Source organism: Sinocyclocheilus rhinocerous, unplaced genomic scaffold (assembly GCF_001515625.1).
Source record: "Sinocyclocheilus rhinocerous isolate Xijiao unplaced genomic scaffold, SAMN03320098_v1.1 scaffold1004, whole genome shotgun sequence".
NCBI classification, from domain to species: domain Eukaryota; kingdom Metazoa; phylum Chordata; class Actinopteri; order Cypriniformes; family Cyprinidae; genus Sinocyclocheilus; species Sinocyclocheilus rhinocerous.
The window spans coordinates 451,359-458,538 of record NW_015627248.1 but is presented as its reverse complement, the minus strand read 5'-3'; the positions used below and the strand labels follow the sequence as shown (position 1 = coordinate 458,538).

The window sequence follows — 7,180 nt, the reverse complement described above, 5'->3', positions numbered from 1 at the left end:
GTAATAATAATAATAATAATAATAATAATAATAATAAATGTTTCTTAAGAACCACATCAGCATATTAAAATGACACTGACACACTGAATATAGAAAACAGCTATTTTAAATTGTAATAATATACTAATAACAATTTACTATAACAGTAATATTGTAAAATATTACAATTACAACAAATTTACAAATACTACAATATTAATTTTCAAATGTTAGCTTTCACTGAACGTGTGAAACTATTTTCGCAGGTTCACAGTGTCACATTTGACATTTAAAATTTCCACATGCCAAAACTACTGTACATGTTATGAATGAGATTATGAGATATCTGATATATGCACTGATCTGCCAGTTTGTTCAGTGTTAATATATGCAGATCTTTCCCTCTGATGGCTTCGTATTACATGTTCCATATTCTAGTGCTTTGATTTTGTCATAAAAAATAGCTTTTCTGTATCATGTTATGTTAGTTGCTGTAATTAGGCCCATGGCTGCATGTGGATGACGGGAAGATCTGCAGAGGTGTCAAACTACAGGCCTGACCTTGACAGAAGACAGAGAATGAGAAAGAATGAGACCGAGAGAGACAGCAATGGTCTGCTCAGCATTCATCTGTAATACTATCACAACAGGGTGCCACTGAATCCAGGCAGGTTTTTTACTTGAGGGGCCAGACTTAATCGGCTTTGTATTAATATAAGAATCAGTTCCCTGGTGACTGAAGCAGGCAGGTTAAAACCCTCTGACATCCGATAGCCCTTCCATTAGCTTTACATTGTATGTCTGTATGCAAAAGCAGGCAGCTCTCAATGTAAGTTCCTAGAACAGCACATACATTTCAATAAAGTAATCAAGCTAGTGCTCTTGACTAAAATAGGGCTTACAATATATTCTGAAAATGGTAGGTGGCTGCTTGGGCATGCAAGAGGTGGTTTAAGACGTTTACTAGATGATTGTTTTATAGTAAGTCCATAAAGCAGTCACATAGTATCTCTAGCAAACACCACTAATGATTTTATGAAAATTCCATAAATTATTCCGTTATTTGTAAAATGGTGCCATCCAATTAAATGTGAAAAAAAGAAAGAAAATATATGTTTACATTTAAAAATAAATAAAAAATATATAAAAGTAGTTTAGGAAAATTGTTTTTGTATTTTATCTTGAATTACTATGATAAAATTTTTTATTTGTATTGCACATCTTATAGATACAATTCCGCTCAAAGTGCATGACGTGTAAACATAAAAAACATTTTAGATAGATAGATAGATAAATAAATAAAGAAATGAACTAACTAACTAGAAAGAAACTAACTAAAAATGAATGAATGAATGAATAAATACATGAATGGATAGATGAATAAATTAGTAAATAAATTAATTAATATATACAGCAACATAATACAATACATATTTTTAAATATTTTTTAACAAATAATTAATGAAAATGACAATGCTTTCCATCCATCCATCTTAATTACCTATTACTATAATTTTCATAGAAAATAAAATCAGCTTAAATTGCATCACATATAAACATAAAACATTTTGGATAAACAAACAAATAAATAAATAAATAAATGAAATAACAAAAAAAATGAATGGATGAATAAATGAGTGAGTGAATGAATAAATGAATATACAGTATATAGCAACATTCTCTCTCTCTCTCTCTCTCTCTCTCTATATATATATATATATATATAATACAAACAATTAAGTAAAATGACAATGGTTTGTCCATCTTAATTATCTGTTGATAGTAATTGCATTTTATTGCATAGAAAAAGATCCAGCACTATGTGTATCACAGGAAAAAAATTAAAACATTTCAGAAAAATATACATACATACATACATACATACATACATACATGCATTCATGCATGCATGCATGCATTCATTCATTCATTCATTCATAGAAAGAAAGAAAGAAAGAAAGAAAGAATATATTTTCTAAAGCATTTTTGAAAAAAAAAAATCAGAATTTTTAATATAGTCTCAGACATTTGGATAAGAGCGTATCTCTTATATTCCAAAGGAGATTATCTAAAGACTCTTTCAACACCGAACCAAAGCCAAACATAACACTAGTATTAGAAGAAAGCAATAAGAACATGTCTGAATCATTCACACATCACACTATGTTAATTTAATCACCCCCCTCAAGATGTGAAGGGTATCATCCCATGTGCCATACTTAAAAATAAGGAAACCCCTGCACAGAAGCCTGATCCATGGGCTGAATGAGAGGAAACGAAGTGTAGCTTTCAGAGGAATAATCCTAGAACCAATGATCAGTCATTCAACAACTCTGCACAAACCCACAGACTCACGGCTATATTTAGCTCAAGATCACTGCACCTCCTGCTGAAGATTAATGGCCTGTAATGGCAGGAGAAACTGCAGGTGAAGACATGGTTGGGATGGATGGTGAACAATTGCCACTCCACGGCGCAAACAAACACAACTCCTCATTAGAGGCTTGATCCCGTTCCTGTTCAAATCTCTAACTTTGATAAAGACCCATTCAAACAAGTAGGTCACATTCCATGTTCTGATTAAGGAGACTATTTGTTAGGTAAAGCAGGTAACACCTGCATGGGAAGTTATTAGAAAATGCATATAGGAGACGGAATATTGTACAATGTATACATTTTTTTTAGCATTTAGCTCACCTCTGAACACCATTTTTCTCATGGCATTTCTCAAAGGAAGTTTAAAATAACTGTAGGTCAATATAATTTACGCTTAGGGATGCATGCTTATTAACTTTTATAATACACTCTACTGTTCAGAAGTTAAGATGTTTTTTATGCTCACCAAAGCTGCATTTAGTTGATAAAAAATACAGTAAAACCGGGAATATTGTGAAATATATTACAATTTAAAATGACTGTTTTCAGTTTAATTTGATGCAATGCTGAATTTTCAGCAGCCATTACTCCAGTTTCCTTCAGAATTAATTCTAATATGATGATTTGGTGTTCAAGAATCATTATTATCAGTCTATGTGATAAATATTATAATCATAACTTCATAATTTCTCAGTATTTAGAACAGATTTATTGCACCATGTAAGTAATTATGTTCAATACGTAAGATTTCATGCCAGTTCTTTGAATGAGTGGCATTGCTAATCCACGGGCAATTAACCAGCTGCTTTAGCTGTCAATACAACTCATCAAAACAGGACTCCAGTAACAAACAAGCTGCATTCCATACGAACTACCTCAATGACAAAAAGGTTGTCAGTCTGTTCTGACTATGTACTCAGTATATGTTCTGCGGATTTGTGACAGAAACTCTCCTTCCTCCCAAAATGCATGTGCTGATAGCTGTCAGAGCATTTTCTCTGCTCTCTGCCTCACTGCCAGAGAAAACCACAGTAATTAGAGATTCACAGAGCATGACATTAATTACAGTGTAGATGGGACAACAAACAAACTGTCTTTAAATGCCCATCATCGATTTTGTCTTTTAAGCAGCATAAGTATTACACTTAATCTGTATTCTGTTTTATATTCAGCATGGAAGAGAGCCTTGATACATGTAATAGACATTTAGATAGATACATAGATAGATAGATAGATAGATAGATAGATAGATAAGAGCAGACATGCAAACCACATCCTCGGCCATTTCCTTGTAAACGACCACGTAATTCTTCATGTTAAAATACAGTATGTCACATTGTCCTGAAAGGAGCTTTAACTGGATGGAAGCAATGCGACACGCAAATGCTTCACACAAATCTTAATATTTATAATTCCACTTCTATAGAAGACCTAGAAGAAGGTAAAAAAAAACAAAAAAAACGTACTCCCTGCACTATGACAAGCCCCCTGCGGAAAGGTTTATACTGTATGCAAACCTGGAGTTTAAATCACAAAGGTCCGTAAAACCCCATGACTGCCAAATGAGTAAGTTCATAACTGCAATTCTGAGTTAGAAAAGTAGTATTACAAATAATTCATACCCCTGAGGGGCTTGTTAAAATGGACTTAAACAGCACGACTACAGGTGTTTTACTGAGAATAATTTGAACAGCGTCTTTATAATGTGGCATTATATTTAAAGAAAGACCCACATGCTTTAGTGTGATGTACAGTGACATATAATGAGCTTGTAGTGTACTACAAAGGGGTTACTTCTCCAAGGCCAATACTGTTCATTAAATAAATCATTAAATGCAAGTTTTATTATTTATTTGAATAACTAACTTCCTCTTAGGAGCTGCATGAACAGCACTATAGTTATGGTCTTCAAAACAAGGTGTTGAGATGCAAAAGAATGGAATCAGCGCTCAGCTCAAGTGTGCCTAATTAATGTGCATGGATCAACGAGATGGATTGGTTAAGGAATTTTTCATCCCCGGTCAAATCTGTATTCATATAAACTGAAATAAAAGCACTCCTGGGTCACACCGCATGATCTTTAAAGCTGGTTTTTGTATTGATATCAAATTAATGCAATGGCTGAACTGTGCTTAATGACTTGTGATGATAGTCCATTTAATATGCCTCATAAGGTTTTTCACATAGGGCCTTTCGCACCACTTTAGTTCCAGAACTAAATGTACAGTACTAAAGTACTGGGACGATTTTGCGCAAACTATTTCCCAGTACCATTTAAAGGGTTGCATTCGCACCGAGAGTGTGTACTAAGAAGTGACGTAAGCCGGTCGACAGCGACGTCATTTGTGCTTTGTCATTTGTTCAACAACAGAAACAAAGAAGAACAACATTAACAACAGGAGGATGGAGGACGCTGTGATCGGAGCTGTGTTTTTGTTGTGTCTCGCGGGTTTCACAATAATGGACAGCGAAAGTCGACGTATACGTAAAGCGATTGAAAGAACGGAAAGGAGGACCAAGAATCTCCAAGTTCTGGTACTATGAAAAGGTTCCCGCGGTGCGAAAGGCCCTATTACCACAATAGAGCTTTCTTTGGATGCGCTTTTCAACCTGCAGATTTTTGTTTTATTTGTTTACGTTTAGAACAGGATTATGAGTGTTGAAGTGTTGAAGTGATCTGAAGTGTTGACTTGGCTTTTCTTCAAATTAAAAGTTATGTGTGGATTGTATTATTGCATCATAACTAAGAACTCAACTAATACAGGCAAGGCGCAGTAGGAAAAGCTCATCACAGACATCTCTGTACCCGGAATCCCTGCTGTCTGCAGCTGGTGCTATTATCCACCAGAACTCCAGACCACTTTGACTCAAAATGTTCATTATTGTTATTACAAGCTTCACCATACATTTATCGAGCCATTTGAGACATATAAGGGAGATTTATGCGCTTTAGTGGCATTTCTGAATATTGTTTGTGATTTGCAGTAGCCTGTGGTGCACTGGAAAATGTGATATTTTTATATGCAGAAAATATGTTTACTCCATATTTTGCATGGTTAAATATGGGTAATAATATTATTATTATTATAATGGTATATCGCGACACCCCTAGGTGCAATATGAAATAAAATCTGAATGAAAATATGCATAATTACATTAAGTTTTAATTGTTGTGTTAATTTGACAGTACTGAACATAGTTTAGTTTAAAAAAATAAATAAAAATAAATATGGTAAAAAAGCTGATTAGAAAAGTCTTTTAAATATCAGGGGATAAATAGTAATAATTTGTCACAATTTTATTAATATTTATGTATTTTTGGGCTAATAAAATTACTCTGCTTGAATTGTTAAATTTAAATTCACTAAAATCCTCTTCCTGAAAGTTCAAAATTCACACTCATTCAACCAATTCCTTCAAAAATGTAGTCTATTTTATTGTCTTTTTAATTGCATGTATTTATGCTGCATGATCAATATGTCCATTAAAAAAAACTTCACACCATCTCCCGTGCCCATTACGACTGCCATCAGAGGGATTCCCGGAATAAACCTTATATTCATCTCTCACAGTCATGTTGCTGATGCTTATTTCCTTTGAGCTCAACCTCAGACTCCCACAATCCCTCACTGGACCCCAGTCTGGCAGCTTTGTCTGCTTCGATTTCCATGACAACCTCCGGCAGAATGAGGAATAACAAAAGGGAAGATAAATGATTGTGCCTTGAAAAGAAACAGAGAATAGCAAACAGCGTTCATTAAAGATAAACTATGGGGCCAGCCATGTGATTTGTCACTAACCTGACAAACTTTGGTTAGTCCAGCAAGCAGCTGTTCCTCAGAATACTGGCCCCTCGTAAACGTAACTTTGTTTCCAGGTAGACTGATTTATTTAAATAAAAAAAAATCTTGCCATTTTTGTGTGCAATATGATATGATAATGATCAGACAGTTTGTAGCCGGTCTGTAGACATGCTGCTTGAATCTGAAAAGAGAAAAGACAGTGTCATCACATTATTTTAACAAGCACTCTTCAGTGCTTAGAATTATCAGATGAAGTCTGCAGACATTTATCTAATAAAACAATACAAGGGGTGGGATACAGTATGTAGAAATTGGTTAATGATGGATTTTCCAACTCTCTGACGTGTCTATGGTGAAGATTCTGCATGAACCTGCTTATAAGGAGTCATTCTTGATTAGAAACAGAGCTCACTAACAAGGGCTGTATGTTGAAATGATGAGAACAGCATTTGGGTTTGAACCAAATGCATTATCGGTGAGATTTATTGTCGAACAAGTGCTGCCCTGCATGGCTCTATGCTGTTTTTAACCTAAATAATATTCAGTTTTATGATTAATGGAGCTATTTTAGAATCTATTTAAATTCACTTAAAGGACGTCTTTGAACAGCGCACATATGCAGTTATTCATAGAGTTCCACAATCTACCTTTAATACAGACATTTATACTTACTTCAAAGCAAAATCAATTTGTACAAGTTTGGACAGCTTTCAAGCAATGAGAACAGTCTGGAGGATGAAGATAAGGCCTTTTGGTTTTTCAAAAAATACTCTTTGCACTATAGTAACATTATGTTGTATGGAAGAGGCATGTTTGGCTAATAGCATCTCTTAATTAAGTTGTCAGGTTAGTGTGGTTTGTTTATGCAACTTTATGAACATAACTGTGACTGAAGTACACAACAGTATTTTTACCTTACTTTGAGAAAGTTTGTAGGATCAAACTTTAAATATATAATAATAATATATTAATAATAAATTATATAATATATAATTTATAAAATATATGAATACAACTAATAA

The 7,180-nt window shown here is 33.9% G+C and overlaps 1 long non-coding RNA gene across 1 annotated transcript in view; it reads right to left on the bottom strand.

Annotated features, from left to right (window-relative positions):
• Nucleotides 1-5,792: 5,792 nt before the first annotated feature.
• LOC107725903 (uncharacterized) overlaps nucleotides 5,793-7,180 on the bottom strand; it is an 11,344-nt gene continuing 9,956 nt past the window's right edge. Inside the window, exons 2-3 of the long non-coding RNA XR_001638177.1 lie at nucleotides 6,156-6,339; nucleotides 5,793-6,077 (exon numbers count right to left, since the gene is read on the bottom strand). This is a non-coding gene — a long non-coding RNA (uncharacterized LOC107725903). The remainder of the gene's footprint in view (nucleotides 6,078-6,155; nucleotides 6,340-7,180) is intronic.